The 25,252-nt window shown below is 30.4% G+C and overlaps 1 long non-coding RNA gene across 1 annotated transcript in view; it reads left to right on the top strand.

Moving 5' to 3' along the window:
• LOC129966646 (uncharacterized) overlaps window positions 1-25,252 on the top strand; it is a 185,862-nt gene that overhangs the window by 69,465 nt on the left and 91,145 nt on the right. The window lies entirely within an intron of this gene.

Below are 25,252 nucleotides of genomic sequence, written 5' to 3'. Positions count from 1 at the left end.
TCGTAAGTAAAAGCTGTGTTACGTTAACTGAATATATTTGCGGAAACTCGGAAGGAATATAAGTTGTCTCTAAAGTTAATTCTGATAACATTCAAAGTTTATAATGCCAAATATTGTTATAAAATTCATAATGATATTATATATTCGCAGGTAAGAATTCCTTACGAAATTTTCTATTGGTGTTTGAATCTTTAATTAAAATACATTAATTTGAAATGCATGATTATCAATGAAATATTCTTAATTGTTGTTTTAAGCAAATACTGTCAATTCCTTACATTATAATTGATAACAAAGAGTAATAAATAAAATTGTCACATACTTAGCTTAAGAATATAATCAAATTAAGCTTTTTAATACAAATATTTTTTGATAAATTCAATAAATATGCTCGTGTTGATAAAAATATTAATGTGATGAAATTTTTATTTTCCTTGCTCTATATTAAAAATACTTATAGATTTGTTAAAATAGTGAATTTTAGATCCATCTATATGCAATGAATAATTATTATGCAATATTTTTTAAAACTAAGCATGGTGATTTGACGATCGGGAAATTTCATTCTTTAAGAAGAATGCATCTAACTTCACTGAGTATTTTTGCTTTAATACTGTTACGAATCTGTGATGCGGCTTCCAAGCATAGTTGGTTCCATAGGAGGTCCCAGAGCTTGGCGACGAATTTGGCGACTTTAATGCCAAAATAGATTATACCCAAAACATCGAGAATTTTCCCGATCCGTCCAGTAGGAACCAAGATACGCCTCGAACGTTCCTGATTGGTTGAGAGGCTTCTAGCCCCGCCTCCTAAGACCTATAAAAGGAGCTGCAGCTACCGGGGAGTCGTCGTGAATTGAGTAGTAGTCGGGAGCGACAGAGAAGAGTAGTCATGGACCAGTGGAGTCGAAGAGTAGTCGGGATCGACGGTAAAGAACTGGCCTTCCAGAGATAAGCGAAGCAGCGACGGGATGAAGCTAGTGCTGAACTAAGCTGTGCGCTACGGTCTGCAGTAGGGACTGTGTATGCTGCTGTTGTTGCTGCACGTCTCGACTGAAGATAATCGTCTTCTGTGCTGTATATAGTTGTCGCCTTTGTGCTGCCCTGTGTGTCATCGTGTAAATAAACGTCGTTGTTTCTTTTTCTTCTGCCGCCTGCTGATTGAGCGTTCTTTACACCATACAACTCCTACTATCCAAACGAATCCCTGGAAATTCGTAACAATACATTATGAAGAGAAGAAATTTAAGACATTTTTTTCGTACTTTTCAATTGTTGTAGTTATTTTTGCTTTTATTTGGTCCAAAATAAAAGAATATTGTCATTCATGGCTATGATTAACTCATTAATATCTAAAGCTTTGCTTACATAATCTTCAATATTTTTGAGACGAAAAAATGCAGGACCACATTTAAGACTTCACTTATTACTTTGTTATTAAAAGAGTGAACTGCGAAACTAAGAGGGAATGTTTTGTTCTTTCTTTACACTAGGGATTATATTTTTTAAGGACTAATTTTCATAATTTCAACTATGTCATTAAAATCGTATTTATTTGCTTATGTATAAAAATAGAAATTAAACTTTTAAAATTAAATAAATGATATATATGTATATTGAACAAGATAGTAGCCTTATTTTAATTAAGTGAAAGAACACGATTGATCTTGATCTAAGCAATAAAACAATATAATTAAATTTGGCAAATGGTTATTTTTGAGTTTTTAATTATTTTGCAAGTTCTAATATCCCAAATAGTATATTAAATTTCAAAAGAAAATATATGGAATAAATCTACATTTTAATCAAAGAAAAAATTTCTTACTCTTAAGGAGGTATGTATAATATGTTTCAAGTCAGACTCATTTTGCGTTCATCACATAAATATGCATTGAATCCACTGCATTGAAAAAAAAAAAGGAAACTAACTTTGAGAAATCGTTTTAGGCTATGATGATTTATAAAAAAAAAAAAAAAAAAAATGCAATTTTTTTTTACTTAATTAAAAAAATAGCAATTTTTAAATTGCGAGGTGCATAAAATATACAAATTCGTCTCCAATATAGATCCATTGGTGCATTTTCGTCTTTTTCGTCGCTGTTCCATATCTTTGCCATATTTCAATTTACTTTGAAATATTACTCGTTCATAACCGAGAATTTTTAATGAAACATCGGTTAGTCAATTTAAACCTACAAACTTACAGATATGCAGTTTTTTTCTATAATTATACAGCTATAAAATAAAGAAAAATGTTTGAGAATTGTTGATATATTAGGAGTTACAGAATTTGTAAAAAAAGTCCAGATTCTTTGAATAGATAATTAAATATCTACTCGATAGCATTATTCTATTTTCCTCTTTTTAAACCTTTTACAATTTTTAGGAAAAAATATTTCAACCTCTTTTAGAAACTTTATTTACAAATCAAATATTCAGTAAAATACCTTTAAGTTTTCATATCAGAAAATATAACTGACTTTTAAAAAGGGCCTAAATGGAAAAAAAATGTGCAATTTGAAAAAAAAAAAGAATTCAATGAATAAAGAAATACGAAATATTAGCAAACAATCTTACAATTTGCATCGCCATTTAAGAAAATATCCCAAGTCTATTAAATGTTTTCAAATATATCAGCATTTATTAAGTTTCGTATACTTATATAAGCTTTTAATAAAGAATGAATAGAATTTAAAACATGAAATTAATGTTTAATACATAACTCAGTTACGATGAATTGACAATGTCTGAGGCTTGTTTTTCCTATATACAGTGAAGTAAATTTATTACGAATTCTATGACATAACCTTTTCTTTTGAAATTTTTTATAAAGTCTGTATAATAAGCTCAGGTTTTTGTGTGGGATCAATTAATATAAAAATTTAATGTTATTTTTTATTAGTTATTATACAATGTAAACGTAATTGTGATACAATTCTCGGCAGTAGACTGATAAGACAGATTTTAATAAATTTATTTAAGTTCCTACTCTTAACAAAATTGCCATAAGGCTATCATTAGAAGACTGAATGTTGTTTGTAAAAGATGTCAATAAATAAAAAAAAATGCTCGAAGTGTTATAAAATTTAAGATGCTTATAGGTATCAATGTCTTCAAGAAATGACAAATTAATTGACAATTATTGCCTTAAATAATGGCGTTTTGATATAGAATTTATCATTAATTATTCTGATGCTTACTTAAAAAAAGTGTCTTCGTTGCAAGCTGCTTATTTTTGATATATATCTAAAATAACCAATAATTTATTCAAGAATTTATTTCTCTTTTTCATTGATTCTCCTTTTAAAATGCTTACTAGAATTTTTGATATTACATTTTTATAAGATACTCTATATTCGATCGTTTATAAAAAAAAAAAAACAATTTTATTTACAACTAATAACATAAAAAATAAAGTATTTATAGAAGCATCTAGAATCAGCATTAAAAAACAACATGAAAAAGAGGAGAACGGCGTAAAAAATAAGAGAATTCATTTGAAAATTGAATAGTTTCTGTCCACCAGACCAATCATTCCTCCACATATTCACATAAAAGTAAAAATATTAAAATGCTTGAGAACAAACTTTTAATACTACCTAATGAACTTAAAAATATTTAATGAACTATTTTTTTAAAAACTAAGCCAACTTCGAACTGTAATGATGAATTGGCAAAGATACATTTAAAATGCGAAGTGTTGCAGCAAAAACATTTTAATGGTATTTATTACTTATCAGCGATGTATTATTGTCAAGAAATAAGGTATAAAGAATAATTTTATCGGAATTCCATATTAAAAACAAGACAATTTTTTTCACTTTTCGCATTCAAAATTTAATGAAATTTAGTCTAGAACATTATTTGTTGAAGGAGATCATTCTGTTAATATTAATTATAATGGATGTTTATCTGTAAGATATTAAAAGAAAACGCATTTTATTTACAAATGATTTTCTGTTGAATTATGTCTTACGTTTAAATATATAATTAAAACTTTATGAAACATTAGTAATATAGTCGTATGTTTATTATTTTATTTATTTCCACGTTTATTGTAAATTAAATGAATATGAAGGTTAAATTACGACATATTTTTAAACTTTCCTTTACTTACTTAGAAACTTCAGCTCAATTTTTGATATTTCTGATTATCAATTTAAAAAATTATTATTTTTTCCCACTTACGTAAAACTGATAGAAATGTCTCAGACATATAGTATAGACATTTATTTTGTGTTGTATTTAATATATTTCATTTATTGTGAATTTTCATAACAAATCTGTTAAATATTTTCGAGTCGCATTGAAACATTTTTATATCATACAAAATCGTTGATTATTGCCACTATATATCATCACAAAATATTCGTTAACCAATTTCATTGACTAACAGGACCTGATTGAATGACCTGAGTGTTATATGAGGTAATAAATCTGATGCCACGTCATATTCTATATAAACAGTAGATAATTCGATATTTTTAAAGATTAACAATCAAATTGAATAATTATAATTTTATCTAAGAGTAATTAAATTATTTTCAGAAACTAAGTGTAACTTTTTTAGCTCCTTTAATTTCCGAGGGCTGAAAAAGGACATTTCAATTCTTACCGAATCTTGATTAATATATATAAAACCATGAAAAAAAATCTCAAAAATTTATCCAAAATTTTTTTTTCCTTCACAACAATAATATGCTTATTATTTTAATATTTTAATTTCTTATAGGTCTCTGCAAATAGAAGAATATGGAAAAATTAGTTAAGTGCTGCTTAATATTTATATTTTTCATTAGTAACATATTACAGAACATATATATATATTACTTTAACAAAGATATAAGCGATAAACCACTGCACTTATTCATATTTATATTTTCTTAGGTACCAGAACTAAAATGTTAATAATAATTTCATATATATCTGCAAAGTAGTTCAACTTTTAACTTAAAATAAATAGTTAGAAATTTCAAAAGTTACATCATCAGTTAGCTATCATAAAATTATCGTGGATACATTCAAATTTCCAGAGTGAGAACTAATAGTTACATAACTGTCAGATCATTTATTAAGTTCTTTAAAGTAAACCTTTGTTTAGATTAACTATCTGGAAATAAATTATTGTTAAATTTCTTGGAATAAAATTTCAAACAGCTGTGAGCATATTTGAAAATATTTCTGTTGCAAATAATTCGTGGTGTATATTCCTTCTTTCTCCTTGTATAATATTCACCGGCAGTTGTAATGTCATACGTATGATGACATTATTAAATGATACATCATTTCGTAGTGACATAGCGAACCGTTAAGATACAATATATGCACTTAAAATTCTTTTTACGTATATGTTGATATAATTGCTTAAATATGTGTTAAAAATAAATCATGATTATTTCAAATTGTTTCTCACTTCAGTGTACTATATTCTGCTATTCCCTCTTCAATTTCTACTGCAAAATATATTGATACACGAGTTGTTCACATAGCTCTGATATATTTCTCTACATATTAGCAATTATTCATTGCTTTATTGGTTTTATTTTGTAAAACAAGAAATTGGATTATTTCAATAATCGTTTGAGAGTTAAAACGGATTATAGTTGAAGTGTCTATATTTAACATTATAAAAGAAATACAATAAACATACATGAATAGAATTTCAAAGAAAAAAATCAATTAAGAATCTTTTTGCGATTTTTTATTTTATGATTCTAGTTTTCTTATAATAAACAAAATTTTATATTTTAGAAAGTTCTTTGAAATTTCCTTTTTATAAGAAACAATATTTTATGATATATGAAAAACTCATGACCAAATTTAAATATACTCTTTACAATCGCAATACATCTATATCATTTAACTGCTTCACTATATAACTATTTTATATTATTTAACATCATATTAAAGTATTTCTAGAAAAAGATTGCTCTTCAAGTTTTTATTTCTGCATTACAGTTGGTTGAAGGCAAGTGAAATTTTCATAATATTAATTGTTATTTGTGAGATGACTTAATTGATGATCCAAAAAATATGAATAGAACGTACTGTAAAATTGCAGCCATATTTCTTCATAATCTTATCTTTTATTCATATAAAACTGAACGAATTACTGATAATATAAATCGTTATTACGTCTTGCTAATAAATTTCACAGATAAGATAATATAGTTATCAATTTCCTTTCAGATTAAAAATTTAAATAATTAATCCTAGGTATTAGAGATCGTCTGCAGTGATATGATTATATGCGAATTAACAAAAACATTTTTCTTTCATATAACGGAATAACTCAGGATATGTTCATGTGAACTAATAACTCAAAAACGATAGATATTTGCACGATGAAAAATGTATTAATTTTCTCTCTCTGGGCTTCGATAATGCATAAAGCGCATTATCTATTGGTGTTATGCAACTGATATAACAGCATCACATATTTCAGAGTTTATCATATCATAAACTAATAAAAACAAGGAAATCGCCGGGTTTATTAGTTTTATGAGCATAATTCTCTCCTTGAAGCATTTAAAATGATTTATGTGTCGACGGGAGCCGTGAACAAATTTTAATTAAAAGGACTACATTTGTTGATTTACTTAACTGACTGGCGATATGATGTAAGTGATGACAGCACTATAAATTATTTATGAATAGAAGATATATTGAAAAACGTATATTACTTAGATTTTTAGCTTCCGTTCCAGACGTTATTAAATTTTGAGATATGCTTAACTTTCGTTATAATGCTGCAACTAAAACAGCTGTGAATCTATGGTAGTATATGAAAGAGGCACTGATGAAGTTGTTTGAAAACTGATTACTTACACTTATGATTTATTTTCAAATCTTGTATCCTAAATTGTTATTACTTTCTATATTTTAATGCCAAAATCAGAATTTTAAATTAAAATTAATCCCTTTAAATGAATTGCTCGAATGTGCGAATCCCAAAATCTTATGGCTTTGCTGAAATGATTCCTTATTATTTTAAGATTAAAACTGAAGCACTTAGAATAATTTTACCTGAAGTTTAACTTGCACCTCTTAACAATGTGATATTTTCTGATGTGATATTAATTACTGATATTTACTTGCTTTGTATTTGATTTTAAAGGGAAAGACATAAACTCGATAAAGCTACAATATTTCCTTGATTTTTTACATTGGTTTGAATTTACCTGAATGCTCTATTGTGTTATCATTTGAGTAACGAGATATTAACACAAATTTTAGTACTTTAACGATATGAGACTCATAATATAATCTAAAAAAACATTCTTACTTTATTTAGAGTAACCTTGCTATTTTCCATACAGTAATAAATACATAATTTATTAATATTTTACTTACAGTATTCAGTTTTAAGTTTCAGAACTATTTTCAACAAATAAAGTTCGAAGAATTTAAAAATATATACATAATTTGTTTCTGAAGTTTGTCTAATAAATCTATCTTTCTACGTTTTAAAGGCAGTTTCCAAATTATTTTAAATTATCTCAAGAAATGTAAAATAAAATTTTTATAAAACTTTTAAAAATATTTGAAATAAAAATGATACAGAACGATCTCTTTGGTACTCAGGTTAGGAATAATTACGATAATTTGTTATCTTATAAAATCTTTAAACTTTTGCATAACGTAAACCTTTTCGACTACTATAGCACAGTGCGAATAAATCAGAAATGTATTCTAATTCAGTAGAGAACTGATTTATCCTTTATCCAGTATTATTAAGAGACTCAAATTGTTGTGTAAACATCATTTAGTTGCACCTAAATAGAAAATTTTACAAATATAGTATTTCTGAAAAATGCAATCTTTAATGATAATTCGTTTTACTATTTTTTTATTTAATTTTAAGAATAAAATATAAAAGGGTTTCTGATACAAATAATGCATTTTCTGTATAAGTTAATTTTGTCTTTTATGCGTATAAAGCTTCCCTCTTATATAATTGAGCTTCATGGTGTTTAATTAACGATGTTTTGCATTTAAAAAATATTAGAAACGTTATATCTGCAAATAGCATCATTAGGATGAAAAATCCGTATTTTTTTTTTTTTTTTAATCATGATGGTGTTTTGGTTGGGGGTTTGAAGCTCGAAAATATAAAACGTAGGCAATAAATAAAGCATAAATGGCAATTTTCATCATCTTTTAATGGCTATATTTTTTACCTGCTTTTCCAGTATTACATTTTTACTATGTATGCTTCTTTGACAGAAGATGCGTTTTTAAAAGTTTGACTTAGAACTATGACATCATAGCTGTTATTTCATTTCAAAATATGTTGAGCTCCAAAACTCTGTTTGCCAGGTATAAAAATTAAAAATGAAAGTTTAAAAATATTATATATTTGTGTGTGTGAGGGACATAGACAGAGAAGTCTTTTGATTGTTTCATACCGGTTTAAACTGGTAAATGACTTAATTAAGACAGATAATGACTTTAAAATAATAATGTTCTCACATGATAACTCGAAATTTGCAATCGTAGATTTCATTTTAATTTTTTTAAAATTTTTTTGTTTTATTTAGATATTTGTTTTTATATAAAATTGTCCGTGCGGGTGTTTTTGTCCAGTCTTGAATAGAAAAAAGGTGCTTTATATAGTAATACAACATTTCTAGAAATTCTTTTTCAAGTTTTTATGATAGGAAAAATACAATTCGCAGTTTCTAACTCGTAACTGAAAAATAGAAAATAATTCTTTGAAATTAATTCACTCCAGTATATATTGTAATATTTGCTTTTCGGTTGCTGGCATTTCACCAATTAGATTTTAGTATAAATAAAAACCATTGTGGTTATGAATGTATATATAATTTCGACCTCCAACTTCACTTTTACTTTTGTGCAGTACACGTAATTATTTCCGCTCAATTCCCATAGGCTCTGTCGGCGAATACCTATCTGAAAATATATCAGTTCAAAATGGATTCTCATGCTCCCTTTTTCAAATTCTCCACGAAGGTTTTGTAAGTGTGCATCTTCCACATTTCCAAAAATATGGTCTAAATGTAACTAAATTGTTCTCACTCATCATTTAAGGCAAACGGAAATATGCTGCAGACTTAAAACTTAAAAATTAATTAAGTATGCAATTAATTAAAAATGAAGTACAATTTCTCCTTTTGCCCACAAGAGCTTGAGAGGAAATGAACTCAAATATTTTTATCCATCAGGAAATTGAATTTGGTTTTTCATTTCAATGATATTAATTTATTTCTGCACAATATTTTTTTATTAGGATTTTGATTACGATTTTTTTAATTTGAATTCAGTAAAATTAATGTTATTTTCGAATTATTTTTAAAATAATTTATGTTCCATTTAATCCGGATATTTACCAGATTTTCATTTCTTTCAGAAGAGTAATTTAATATCTAGAAGCAGACATATAAATAGCAGGAAAAAATAGCAATAGCAGAAATAAATAACAGGAAAAATAAATATTTTAGAGTAAAGAAATACATATTCGACAACAGCGGCAATTTCAAGACTTGGGGAAATTTACCAATACACAACCTCTTTCAAGGAAATTTCAGAGGAAATTATTTAAAAAAAAAATACATTATTTTAAAAATAAAAATGTTACCTTCTTAATGATGGGAATTTAATTTTTGAGAAATTTTTCTTTAAATATCTAGTATTCTTTAGAAAGTTTAATGGGATTTGAAATAGCTAATTAATATAATTTTGAAATAAGAGAATTTATAAATCCTCTTTTATTGAGCAAAGTCAAAATTTTGAACTACTCCACCAGTATTCTTTTTAATTTCTCTTTTATTTCAATGCATGTTCCTTGAAAAATGTTCTAATTTATTTCTTAGAAAGTAGCTGGTATGTTAGAAATTTTATACATGAAAGGATTTTAATCCCGAGAAATGCCAAGTATGCTAATTAATTGGTTTCAAAATTCAAAAGCCGTTTAGCTTCATATTATTTTTGCACTTCATGCTAATGATTTAAAATTAAAGCTTAGTTAGCGAAACACTCTTCATTTTTCTGAAATAATGCTGTTCTACAGAGTAAGTAAATTGCTTTAGATAAATATAGCCTTAGAAAGAGTCAGGTATTCAAAAGAAGGATCGGAAAGACATTCTGAGTATGGATTGCTACAGCATTTCGCAGTAGAATTAAAATTAATGAAAATACATTATATGTAGTACTACCGATATTATCATGAAATATTTTTTTACGGATTTTAATGCTAATATAATATTCATTCTATAATGGTAATTAAATTTTGATCCTTTAAAATTAATATTGACTATTATAATTTTATCTTTTGATAGGTTGTCTAACCTAAACAGCATATGGAATCAAAATGATATATCTCGAGAATTATATTTTGTATTTAGTGCTCAAATGATAAATTTGATCTAAAATCATTAAAATTATTTTAGAATTTATTTCTGAATTTAATTTACATTTCAAACTTGAAGCTTTTTAAAAAATTTTAATAATTTATGTTATATTATTTAAATTAATTTTTCAAACTTAAACACATGTTTTTTGTATAATTTTTTTTGTATAATTTGCATAATCAGTATGTTTCATAAACACCCTTCATTGAGCTATATTATAACAATTTTTCCTGATTTTAATTAAAATAACCGGACTAATATATTTCTTAGATTTCCGATTAATTAAAGATTTCATAATTTTTTTAATAACTGTAACTAGATTATTATTAAAATTGAAGATAACTACAGCAATTTGTAGTAAATATGAATTCCCTCAAACGTTTTAATGAGTATTTATTTTTGAGTATTTACATGCTTCTTTGTTCTTGCCAAACATCTGTGTCCAGGATTCGGATAATTTATTTTCTTTAAAAGAAAGGTTTTGCTAATCCTTAGAATTTAAGTTCCATCTTTCAAATCCCTCTCAATCCCAAAGATAGAATTACCCTGACAATCAAGAGAAGAAGTTAGAAAGAAATAGAACATTATTCATTTCAAAATGTTCTTTAATTTTAAAATCCTGATTTTCTTTTTTCTCTGAATTCACTTGTCTGGAAACAATCTAAAAACATCTTGAAGAATTTTAATGTCACACCCGGTCTCACTCAGTGGCAAAATAAAATAATTACCTTAGTGATAGAACTAGCACGTTTCGTTTTCCCTATATAGCTTAAAAGAAGGTTATTTCTTTTTTCTGCTTTTTCTATAAGTTCCAGACAAGTGAATAAAATACTTTTACGATTTCGTCATTTTGATTAGCATGAAAAAGAAAATTGAATCATTCTTGGATTTTATTAATGAGAACTAAAATATTTTCAATAAAATTTATCGACCACTTAAACAGTTAAGAGTCAAGTCACTTTAAATATGGGATTAAGACATTTTTGAATAAATAATATATTTTTTATTGAATCCTTTTATAAAAGAATGGGACGCAAAATACCACTTAAATATAAAGAAGGCGATGAACAGATTTTTTCCCTGTAAATAATGTTTGCTTCAATTCAAATATTATCTCTGCAAATTATTGAATTTAAATTTGCCATTTGTATGTAAAATTTATTCTCTACATATTTAAAGAATGATTTTATTCCGTTAAACTGTAAATTAATGTCCCATTTTGAATAATAATCTTAGTCGATTTTTATTCCTTCTTCGCTGGTTAGATTATTATGTCATATCGTATTAATTATATTGCATACGGTTTGCATCTAATTTGAATATTGTTTTCTAATTGTTTTGCCTCTAATTTGAATATTGTTTTTAATATTGTTAAAAATAATATTGTTTTATATTTTTTTAATACTTTAATTGCATCTAATTTTAATATCGTTTTCTTGGAGTTAAAAGGACACGTATATCATCTTATAACTTTTCAACATTTACCCTCTTTTTTTTCTTTATTTATTTGGAAAGTTTACCTAGTTTATTTAAATGTGAAGAGATTCTTAGAATAAATCATGTGTGAAAAATGATACTTCATTTTCACACGAATTACCTTTCAACTTTGGTGTTATTGAAAAATGAATATACACATGAGTTTCGGAAAGGGATAAAAAGTGGAATTCAATAACGCATTCTAAGAATTCCTCCTAGTTCTTTTGCATGCCCTCTTTTTTTTGTAGACTAAATCTTTTTCACACATGTGGGAAATTGCTCAGTCTTTTGTTATATTTGAAATTTAAGCATATAATTCAAGAGAACTTTTTATCGACATTGATGGATGAATATTCTAATTATTCTTATAGTACTAATGCAGTTAACTATTTCATTCCTATATATATAATAATAACTATATGTATAAATTGTTTCTTAAAATGACTGAAAATCTAAAGAATATAATTTAATTAAATAAAGCTAACATAGTTGAAACACTTCAGAAAATGTTTTGGATTACATCTGCAGAGGATTAAAACATATGCATTTTCCATTATAAATCGGAAAAAATTATCGTGCAGTTTTTTGATTCCCATTTTTATATATTATAGCTAACCTGAAAGTATAACATTATTTTTATAAGAACTTATTATGATATGTATATGGCAATGACGTGTTAAAAACTGCTACTTAAAATATGCAAATATATATAATATATATATATATATATATATATATATATATATATATATATATATATATATATATATATATATATATATATATATATATATATATATATATATATATATATATAAGCATTAAAAGCCGTTTCACATGTTTTAAATTTTTCTTTAAAAGATGCATGTACTTATCTTTACGTACTATTTAAGAGTAAAAAAAAATATCATAATTATAATTATAAAATAGTTATAAATATTCATGAAAATAGTATGATTTTAGCCTTTTACGATTAATTAAAATACATTAAATTTATGAGAATATGAATTTATCAAATTCACTACAACTTAAATATAATAATGAGGTTCACTTTAAAATACTTTTATATAAAAACGAAATGTATTTTGAATAAATGGATTGACATTCTTCACTGTTGAAAGACAATTGGACTTCTACATTAAAAGGACTTTGAGAAAAGAAATTCTTTTTAAAAGGTTAAAAGCATTGTTAAAAGTATTATTTTTTCCTTTCAAAATATATCGTACATGCGAAGTTTTAGAGAACATTTAAAACAAATTTCCAGTCAAAATTATAAATGTTGTGATACATTTTTTGAAGAAAATTTTTACAATAATCTGTCCTTGTAAGATAAAATGCAGTGCTACAAAGTCATTATTTAACGAGATATATAAAACTGATATCTTTACCAAAATTTCAAATTCAAATGTCAGAAATGACTTTCTTTCTTTCGCCACAGAATATCCCCGAACTTGGAATCTCTAGGATTCCCTGTCGGTTGAAAAGATATACGTGGGAGTATTTATTAAGATAAAAGAAATACACATAAAAAGACAAAAAATCAATATACACAAAAAAAGACATAAAATATCAATATACACATAAAAAGACATAAAATATCATCAATACACATAAAAAGTAACTATATACAATATTATAATGATGAGGGAGGTGTTCGGTGGGGAGTATGAGTGAGTGGGGAGTATTGAGAAATGAAACGAAAATTTATACTGGGCTTGGGTCTGGAGAAATCAATTCCTCGTTCTCTTGTAGGAACCGCACAAGATTTCTAATTTTAACCTTGGACATCTTGTTTCTCATAACGTTGGTCCACCAGATATTTTCTAGGTCGTGGATGGGTTTTTTGAGATGAAAAGATGTGGTGAGAGGGCAACTAGTGGCATAATGAAGGAGATCGCCTACTTCGCTGCAGCCACATTGATCAGATTCTTTAATATGGAATCTCTTGAAATATGAAGGGAAAGGGCCATGGCCAGTTGCAAAGATAATGTCAAGCCTATTCCAAGATGATGGGTTAAAGGACACTTTCGAGATGATTTGATGGATGTTTCTGCCAGTTGAGCCATTATCCCATTCTTCTTGCCATCGCTGTAGGCTCAATTCATTTACAATACTTTTCAGATGGCTTCTAGGAGCTGGGTATTGAACGGGCGTACCTGCAGAAATGGCCTGTTTGGCTAGGGAATCTGCAACCTCGTTTCCGTTGTGGCCTACATGTGCTTTAACCCATCCTAACTTAATAGAAGGTTGGGGGAGCAGAATGGCTTGAATTTCCTGAACAATTGGGCTTGAGGTGGAGAATGAACTGATCGCTTTTAAGCTGGACTCGCTATCACTCCATATTTTAGCGTTATGGTCGTATTTGCTAGCCCATTTACATGCTTCCTTAATGGCCAGCAGCTCTGCCTGAAAGACAGAATTATTTTCGTTCAGTTTGCCGAGCCACTGATGAGTAATTTGTTCGTTTTGAAATACGCAGTAGGCGAAGCCGGTTTTCCCCTCGATTTTCGACCCATCTGTAAAAATATCCGTCTTGTTTGTAGGTTGGAATTCTTGTTTGAGGGAAATTATGTCCTCAAGAAGAAAGTTTGAGGGGAAGATTTTTGTGTGAGAGCATTTCATCTCGAAGTTCTCAGGATGGAATGGTATATTCTGAAAATGGCTAGGTAATTGAAGACGACTTACTCTTACATAGGTTGCTTCTGCTTGCGCTTTGATGTGAAGTGGAAGAATTCCTTCTATAACTTGCAGTGCTGCCGTGGATGTTGTTCGGAATGCTCCAGAAATACTCAGGAGAAATTTTCTCTGTATTGAGATTAGGATTCTTTGTTGTCGGGATGAGAGAGGATAGGCCCAAGCTGATCCTCCATGTAGGATCATTTTCTCGGCAACGGTGAAGTAGAGATGACGCCTGAATTCTTTTTTCAGACCCCATGTGGAACCAGCAATTCTGCTGAGATTTTGGTATAAGAGAATCGCCTTCGTTTTGGTGTTAAGGAGGTGAGGAATCCAGTTTAGCTTATTGTCGATAGAAACACCGAGATATTTTAAAGATTGTTGCCTTTTTATTGTTACGTTATTCCATTTAATTGTTGGGCCATTGACAAGATTTTTTGCTTATCAAGATATTACATGATTTTTCTACGGAGATTTGAAGGTGATGCTTGTCGGTCCAGCGCTTGAAGATTGAGAGAGCATCCTGGGCGGCTGATTTCAATTTTGCTCTTGTTGATTCGGCTACTACAAAAACAAAGTCGTCTGCAAATGCCTGGAGGTGAATGTTAGGTGGCCATTTTTCAGAAAGAATTTCGTTTGCGACAAGATTCCAAAAAAAACTGGTCCAGAACAGGATCCTGGCGCGCAGCCTTTCTGCTGTGACCATGCGGCAGTACCTTGAGATGTTTGAAGAAGGACTTCTCTATTTTCTAGGACATCTTTAAGTGTTTCTGTAGTTTTTGAATTGAATTTAAGTTTATCGAGGCTATTGCGGATGGAAGAGAATTGCAGATTATCGAAAGCTCTTTGGATGTCTAAAGAAATTACCAGAATGTGTTCGTTTTGCTGTTTGAAATTATGGATTTTTTCTGTTAATTGCTGTATTGCGTGGTCTGTGGATTTTCCATCCCTAAAACCAAATTGGTTTGGATGGAGCAAGTCATTTACTCTGAGGTGATGATTAAGTCTCTGCAAAAGGAGTTTCTCAAGGGTTTTGCCAATGGTGGGAAGAAGAGAGATGGGGCGATAAGAACTGATGTCTGTTTTGTTCTTACCCTTCTTGTGAAATAGTATTATCATTCCTTTTTTGAGTGAAGTAGGGAAGCATTGCAGTTGGAGGCACTTATTGAAGAAGGCGTGGAGAATATCCGGGAAGTTCTTGTTAATTTCTTTCAATATTATATTGTCTATGGAGTCAAAACCTGGTGCTTTCTTAGGCGGAGCTTTACGAAGGATTTGTTTTATTTCGTTTTTTGAAAATGGTGGTTCCGGAATGAAAGGACTATTAGGGATTTCGGGAAGTGCAGTATCTTGGGCTGGAGGGTAAAGAGCCTTGAGGATTTCTTGGGCGAATGTGTTAGCTTCCCCTACGTTGAAGTTCCCCAAGAGCTTGAAGAGTTCTGAAGGTGGTTGGGCGTTTTTGATGCATGCTTTATATGGTATACCGTATGGGTTTGTTGAATCGGTGCAGAGATTATGGAAGGAGGACCGTTTTGCTTTTTTGGTGGCCTTTTTGAATTCCTTTCTTTTCTTTGATTCTATTTCTTTAAAATGTTGCTTGAGAGACCCTTGAGAGTGTTGTACTCTTCTTCTTAATGCCTTGAGTTCCGTTTTCTTAATTTCGAGCTCCTGTGTCCACCAGTTGATGCTATGTTTAGTCTTGACATTTTTTACCTTGTAAGTTGTTTTGCATGCCTTGAAGATTTCAAGTTGTAAATTAAATGTGGCTGACGAGAGATCTTCATGATTCTGAGAAGAGGCTATTGAGTTGAGAAGCTCTGGGATTTGTGTGCTGAGTTGCTGAATCATTTTACTGTGACCGCCATATGCTGTTTTAAAACGGTAGTAGCTCGAGCCTTTGCGTTGAGAGGAGATATGAATTTTGATGTATTTATGGTCACTTAGAGAGTAATCCTCGAGGACTTCCCAATTACAGATTGAGGCGAGGTATGCTCCTTTGATGATTGAAAGGTCTGGCCAGCCTTTTCCATTGTTAGTTTCAAAAGTAGGGGGAGAATTTTTGTCGTTTAGGAGAAACAAATGATTTGCTGCTATGAGATCTTCCACTAAGGATCCTCTGGCATTTTCATCTCTGTATCCCCAGATTCTACTGTGAGCATTAAGGTCTGCCCCGATGAGAGCCATTTCCGTTCCGATGCTCTTGAGAAGAACATCAAGGTCTTGTAAAGTTTCTGAAATGTTTGAATGTGGCGAAGAATAGGAGGGAATTATTGTCAGTGGGCCTTTATCCATTTGTATTTTAATTGCTGTGGAGTTATCCGTAGAATGAAGAAAAACTGGGCTTCGGCAGGAAGGAAGGGCGATTAAACCTGCTTTTTGGTTGTTGGAAAGCCATTGATTCCATGAAGATGGGATTCCTGTGATTTTTCCCTCGTTTATGTAAGGTTCTTGAACTAGTATTATATCTGGAAGATGGACCATGACCGTTTTAGCCAGGATTGAAGTAGCTGTTTTTGATTTGGCTAAGTTGATTTGAAGGATGGTTAGACCAAGGTCGGATGAAGACTTAGAAGGCCAGTTGAAACCTGTGAAGGAGTGAAGAAAAGGTTGTTGTGATGTAAATGGCGTAGAGCTTGAGTTGGAGCAATTGTCGTTATTCATACTGTAGGGTCATTCGGTACCTTGCTATTTCTTTCAAATATGTGGGACATCTATTGTGTGATGCCGAATGGTCGATGCTGAACCGTGCACCTTTCTGCGTATTTTCTTCATGGCAATTAATGCATGATTCCAAGTTGTTTCTGCAGTACTTAGTTTGATGCTCATGGCCACAATGAGCGCAGTAATGCTTCGATGACAAACATTTTGTCTGGATGTGTCCATAGCGTTAGCACTTGAAGCACCTCCGAACGCTGAAGTGTTCTTTAATGGAGTGTGTTTTCCAATTTATGAGAACCTTCTTCTGGTTAAGTAAAAATTTGATATACTCCGGCCTTCCTGAGATTACCAGGTGACTGCAGTCCCCTCTTCCTTTGATTCTAAAGATCGGCTTCAGAGAATCTTTAGGAGCTCCGATGGTGAGTTCCAGTACTTCCAACACCTCTACATCTGCGATCCCATTTGGAATATCATATACGATGCATCTAGGGTGCCTGGTCGATGGTTTCTTGCATTCGATTGTTTCAGCTAGCCTCTGGTTTCCCTGAACCATCTGAATTAATTTCTGCGCCCCTTCTTCATCCGAGCAATCGACTGCGATCCCCTTGTTCCTAAGAGGCCTAACTGCATTAATGGCCATTTTTTCTTTCGTTGGTTGTATGTTTTCTTCTACCAACTTTTTAACATTTTCTTTGCTGTTCTCTTTGGGGAGCAACAGTACTGTGTGGGCTTGTTTGGTGGCCGTGGCTTCAGCGTATGTTTTTGCTGGTTTCGCTTTTTCTTTTGCTATGGATTCTTCTTCAGCATCTTTTTCCTCCTTTTCTCTTAGAAGATTTCGCAGATCACTGAGAAGGGCAAAGGCCTTTACCCTTTCATTATCATTTAGCCTAAACTTATGATTTGCTTTTTTCCCCATCAAAAGTTCGGAGAGTTCAGCGAAAAGAAAGTCTCTTTTGTAAACTGCAGTATTTCCCACTGCTTCGATTGGCCCATTCGTGCGGTTTTCAGTTCTGGGTTTATCAGCCGATTGAGAGTTAGTTGGGTTATTCTCAATAGGGCTGGGATCCCCGACATTGGTACGGACAGAAATTTTGTCTGTCATAATTGCAGCTTTCTCGAATTCAATGAAAAGGTCTTGTAAAAAATATATATAACTACTGTAGGAAAGTCGAAGATTTACAGAGAGTAGAAACAGCCGGGGCAGAGGCCCTCAACTCTGGCAGAAGTGTGCTAAAGTCTCAATTGTTTATTCTGGATAATCTAGGATTTTTTTTTATATAAAAATAAGTGGGAGGGAAAGAGATAAAGGGATATTCCCCTCCCTTCTTTTTTGGAGAGATTTAAGACACGGAAGCTCAGATGTGGTGTTACAGTTTTTGCAGGGTCCTACAAATGTCTTGAAGCATTCAAAAATTAGATAAAAGGAATGAGTTTATGCTAATTGTTCATGTCGCCGGACATTTGTGAACGGTTTGCTCATGTGTTGGCTCCGCACCCATAATTTTTTCTTTCTCTTAATTTATTCCTGGCCTCAGTTTCGCAATTAGAACTTTTTGGGTAAAAGAAAAAAAAAAATTTTTTTTTGAACTTTAAAATGCTAATAATTTGAACTTTTAACATGGATGGCGTGCATGGCAGGTACGATTTTGGAGGTGGGTACCAGTCAGAAGGAGAGAAGTATGGGTAATTGAGGAAACAGACATAAACTGTCGGTAAATTAAGTTGGGTAACCCGGACTTAAGACGTACAGGAAAATTTTGAGAATGTAACAAGGTCGAGCTACTGGAATATTACTTGTAATGGTGTATAAGAGAAAATTAAAGGTTATGATAGAAGAATGTTATTAGTTAATGAAAATAAACCTTTGATTAAGTAACCTGGACTTAAAATTTTTTTGATATATTGAGAATGCGTCAAGGAAAAACAAAAAAATAAAAGTCACGCGCTTGTTATTTGAAAAGAGGATTGCAAAAGAGAAGGCAAGAGTATTGATGTGTTTACAGCCTCGAAATGATTTCTATGAGTAAACTTTACAACATATAAAACGAAGACTGCAACCTGCTTGAACAGGCATGTTTCAGGTAAACAGAATTAAGTACAAAAAGGGTTAAACCGACGCTCGTATAAGGAGTAGGGGAAAGGAACGTTACTGCATGCTACGCCATCTCACGGATCCGAAAGTTAAGCAAAGAATAACAATGAAAGCAAAAGGGGAGAGAAGAAAACCAAACTTGACCCTCTGACTCCCAATGCGACCGAGAAGGCTGTACATTCAGACATCCACAGAACAGTCAAGGGGCCGAAATGCCACCTGTTTATTTTCTTCCCCTTTTCTCAGCAGGGTCGTAAAACAGTGCGGGGCGATTTTGTCTTTGTAACAGTGGTTGCTTCCGTTCCCTCTGTCAGAGTTGATTGGTGTCTCCAGATAGTGTTTGAGGGCAGATGTTTAATTTACAGTACGCTTTCTGCTCGCCAACCATTAAAATCTCTTGCTAAAATGCCGGGTAAACGGAAAGTCTTAACTCAAAAAGAAATTAATAAAATAATCTTTGAAGATTCAGATGAATCTGATTTGATAGAAGTGGTGAGGAAGATGCTGGATTTGACACTTCAAACTTTTTTAAAGAAGAAAATATTTCTACTTCGTTAGAAAATGATTCTGTTAACGAAGATGATATTGAAGTTTCCGAAAATAGAAAAATCGGGATAGATTATTGAATGGATATCAAATTTGATAGTAAATAAAATTCTTTCCATTACGAAATTTGACCAACTTTCAGGTCCAATCCATAATTTATAAATATCGGAAAGTATGTAAAAATAATAAATTAAAAAAATGAATTAAAATGCTTATTGTTTCAGAAAACTGTATTTGAAATATTATTAATTATTTTTCAAAGCTCAATCTCCCCCATACCAGCTCTTGAAACAGTTTTAATTATAAAATAACAAATTAAATATTTCTTCCTTGAAGAATTCTGCAAATCGTTTGAAAATTGGCTGATATTATATATTTTGTGCATTGCTTAAATCATAGAACATAATTTAAAAGAAAAAAAAAATGCTAGCAAACGTTCTCTTTGTTAGAAATTCGGAGTTTGATTGCTGTATTCATAAAATCGGACATTTTTTTTTTTTTTCATAGTATGCATATTTTAGTATTTAACAGTTATTGTGTGTATGCAGATTCGTTTTGAAGGGAAAGGAAAGGTTTTGATTTGGATAATTTTGGCAGTATACCTGCAAAATATTAATGGGAATATATCAACCAGAAAGTAATATTTTTTCCATATAATAATATTTGCCCTGTGTTTCTATTCTGTTATTTTAAATTAATAAATTTTAATAAATATTGAAAATTTACATTGTTAATGAAGTTATTTCTTAGATATGAATCTACATATATCTTAAAAAATTCTCAACATTAGAACAATATTCTCTTTATATTCTAATAAATAAATGCAAGCAATTGCTTTGGGATTTAATTAATACATAATTAAAATTTATAAGAATTTTTAAGTACTCACATAAGTTATTTATATCAATAACTCTTAAAATGAAAAGAAAAAAAAAAAAAGAGTGAGAGAACTCCTGAATGATTAAATTTTCTGATGCAGCAATGGTTTTTATGAACATGCAAATATACTATTTCATTGCTATATTTCAACATCAGATGCGTCTTTCTGTAATTAATAAAATATAAACAAACATAGTGGTAAAAAAAAAGAAGGAAAAAAAAAACGGAACGTCTGGAAAAACTTTAGGTAAAACTATAAAGTGTTATTAAATTTTATATACAACCCCTTATTCTTCAGCAGTAAATTGACTACAGGAGTAGGGCGTTACGAGTACTCTCCCCACGCTGCAAATGATCTATTGACCGCGAGAAGGGGGAGGGAAATGCTCGTCATCTATGGGTTATATTTTCGGCCGTTTGGATTTTAAAAGATCTTCATTTCAGAGCAAAGAAATTCAGAGGGTTAAGTACTAAGAACAACTAAGTTAAAAGAGTAAAACACTTAATTTCCGAAAGTTCATATATGTAAAATGCATGTATACGCGAGACTAAGATATAAGTAAATTTACGCCTGCTTTAAAGCCAAAAGCTTGAATTCCTTTGTTTACACAATAGCGTCCCCTGCGCCTCCATTTTTAGGATGTGGCGATCGGGGGCAAAAACGGTACATTACATCGGAAATATGCAAAACATTTACATGTAAGTTATATCAAATAGCTCAGAGAACATAATTAAGTTAAGTTAAAAGATTAAAAGAATGAATTAAAGACATGGTGATAGTATAATAGTTGAAATATATTAACAATGTATATATGATAGTGTGCGAATGCTTTGTTTACATACGAGGGAGACGGGAATGGGGAAAAAGTTAGCCGATAGTTGCTTGAGAAGCAACGTTTCAAAAAAAATGATATAAATTTAACAAAATTCATAAGGGTAATGATATGGATATGATTTTATTGGTAATCGTACAGAGTTTTATACGTCTTTTAGATATTTTCAAAAGTCTTAATAGTTTTTTAGTTATAAGTGTTGAAAGTAAAACTTAGAGGAAATTCACAAAATACGGTGTATTTTTTTTTTCTCGGGAGGCTTTCAGAAAAAAAAAAAAAAAAAAAAAAAAAAAATGTTGTGGTAGAGTTACTAAGCATACGTGAACATAACACATACCAAAATACTCTTGAATGCACCCTCTATGTATGTATTAAAGATAATAAAAAAATAATTAGTCAGGACGATGGAGGAGAAATATTGAAGGGTAGAAAGGGGACTGTGCATTTGCATTTGCATATTAGCAATGTTAAAAAGAATATAAAAAAAATAAAAATATTGCCGGATAATCTTATAGAGAAAAACTTTGTACATTAATATACATTATTTAGCACACTATTGACCAGCAGTATTAGGAGCCACTTACCCCGGCCGTTCTATATTTTCTTAGCCTGACATCATCAAGGTAGAGATTTCATGGGATTGATGAATAGAATGACACAAGTAATCCAGTAGAAAATGTGCATCAAATAGCAAACTTGCACTATGCACTGTAGAGAGAACTTTTGCAAGCAATATTTTATGGAACACTTGCACTTGTGAAGAAGCCTTCGTTAAAAATAAAGCAGAGAAGTCGCGGGCGCATAAAGAAGTGACGCCTACTTGCGGAGCTCGCGAATGTACGTCCTTCCTCTCGGACGGTTGATCTCGGACCATGTCAGAAATGACTGTATATAGATTTAAAGCTATAAAACATTGATTCCATTTTGAAAAAAAAAAAAAATTAAGAATTACCTGATAAGCGATATCGGTTTAGAGTCCCGCTTTTCTTTTTCATATTTTTGATGAGGGATAAAAGGAAAAGGAAGAAAGAACTTTTTACATCTATCCTTTAGATACCTTTTTTAACATAAATTAAAACTTTTTATGCAATTATATACATTTAATTTTAATAATACAAAAACATTTAGTACCTCACAAAAGCAATTCAAGGATAAATTTCTTGTACTAAATATGACAAAGAAATTAAAGTTTGGTGTCATTTGTCTTAGCATAATCAGAGGTAAAAAGTATGTTTAGCAGAAAAAAACTTAACCTAGAAGGTTCTCGGCCCACTTCTTGGAAACTATAAAAAGAAACAGTCTCAAGCAGAGAGTTGTCGTAGTTGAAAAGTTGGAAGTAACGAGTCTTCGAGAGGATAACAAAGCAACGGCGGGGTTCCAGCGCTGTGGAGTGCAAGTTAGTGTTAAACTGAGCAGTATGCCGAGTCCTTTTGTCTACTGTTGAAGCAGCGTCGTGTTGCGTGTGAAGTAGCAAGTCGTTTAGTAGTGAATCGGCAGCTGGATACAGCTAAAACGAGGAGACAGTGAGAATTTCAGCCGTTTGGAGGGACCGTAGAACGAAGCTCCGAGGATCCCCTGTCCTGCTGGATTCTGTCTGGTCGCTTTCTGTGCTGTGATCGATTACTACTTGTGGGATACTATTTGCTGTAGTGTGCTGTCCTGTGTGCACGTCTAGGTTGTATATAGTTATCTTTAAATCCGTTGTCTTTGTATTCGTTGTTTGTGTCTTTGTGTTTAATAAACGTCGTTGTTGTTTTTCTACTGAGGCCTGCTGATTGTATTTCCACACCATACACTCGCTACAAACGAACCCAGTGATCAGTACCAATATCATGGACTATACTTATCTCAGGTTATTAAAAGTATTATTATATTTATTTTATTTCAAAATTCATTAATCAAGATTTAAAGAAATATGACTAGTATTCATATAAAGCAACTGAAAATGCATCACAGTTTTGATAACTTTGCTACAATAGAAAAATTAAAAGCTAAATAAGAGTTTTGAAGTAATGAAACTATTTCTGCATTGATGAAAATAGCATATATGTTGTTATTTCGAGATACTAATGATAAAACTTTAGAAATTCTGTGAACGTATGATCAGAAGGAGTTTACATTCATTAGTTTTAGAATGATTCCGGGAAACATATAAAATATCATTCCATACTAAGCATGCACTTTGAGATTTAAATTCTAATTTGAATGCATAAATTATATGATTATCAATAAATAATCAGTAAGCTCCCAAGGATTTTCTTCGCAGTGTTATTAATTAGCATCCAGATTCTTCCCTTATAATCCGCTTTAAAACTTTACATATACTCACGCCTTCCTACCCTAAAATATAGAGAAATTTATCTTTGTCAATTATATTTAGCTGTAATTACTTTAAGATGTCTCATTAGCTATTTCTAAGTTCTCATTAAAATATTCCTTAAATATAGCATAATCGAGAATTCTAGACTTACATTAAGTTAATTTCGAACTGGTTTACACGCTGCCACTTTTCATTTCATTTTCAAAAATCGCAGATATTAAACTTAAGCTTAATTTAAATGGAAAAATAAATATAAGTTTCCTTATCTGTATTTTTGAGGGAAAATCGCCCTACATTTAAAAATATTTCTAAACTATTGCATAGAAAAAAAGTGCATTTTTGAAAATCATTGGAATTATCACTTCTTGATGAATAATATTATGATATACTTTTGATAATTACTTTAACTTCGTTTTGTATATCTTTGGGATTTTATTGTTATACTAGTTGCCTTCGGTGACCAGTTGGTTTTCCAGGAATGTTGATTATATTTAAATCGCATAGACAAAACTTCATGCTTCCGTGGAATTTTCAGGCATTCAAGTGGTTTCATTTTGCCTATCATATGCTTTGTTTATTAGTAAATATAAACCTTTCTAATAGAGATAATTCCTATGACATCATAACTCTAATAAAATTGTAAATATCCAATTCGTCTACCTTTTTAAATTTCGCTGTTTTGTAACTTCAGTTTTTCCAATCCATCTAGTAAACTAAATAGATATTCAACAAACAAAAAATTGGCAGATAATTCACAGATGTTAGCATCTTTGTCGTCAGTAACGCGTCCAGTGAGTGCAAGCGAAACCTCTGCAGGATGACCATAACGTGCTTCAAGCATTTTTCAACATTTTAGAACTTTATAAATGTTAAACGTTTAAAACACTTTATAAATGTTTACTTGCTTCAGTTTTTATATTTGTTTTTTCTAATGCGGCGAAAGAAAGGATTGTTGGGAAAAAAAAATTTCGCGAAGAGGATGGCGGAAGGATTAAACAAAATATATTTCTTAACTTCCAAAAATGGAAGAAAATCAGGTACTGATGAAACAAATGAAACACTTGGAATGCCATGGAAACTATAAAATTGATTTTGAGAGAAGAAAGAAAAAAAAAAACAATTTTTAGCAAATTGACAAAATTGGGGAAAAAATTTCCACGATTATTAAATTATAATTATTAGTATAATTATTCATAATTAATAATTAGTAGAAATTACAATTTTTTTGAAATTTTATAATAGTCTAAAATTTAATTTGCGTACTGATATTTCCTGAAATTATCAGGAAAAACGGCAAAATTTAGCTTAGTTTAAATTAAAATTAAAATTTTTAAAAAAATCACTTAGAGGTACATATTTCCACGCTTCGAAGTATATATATGCCAAATTTGATAACTGCA

The sequence above is a fragment of the Argiope bruennichi genome, chromosome 1 (genome assembly GCF_947563725.1).
Source record: "Argiope bruennichi chromosome 1, qqArgBrue1.1, whole genome shotgun sequence".
Taxonomy (NCBI): Eukaryota; Metazoa; Arthropoda; class Arachnida; order Araneae; family Araneidae; genus Argiope; species Argiope bruennichi.
This window is presented reverse-complemented; position numbering and strand designations above follow the sequence as displayed.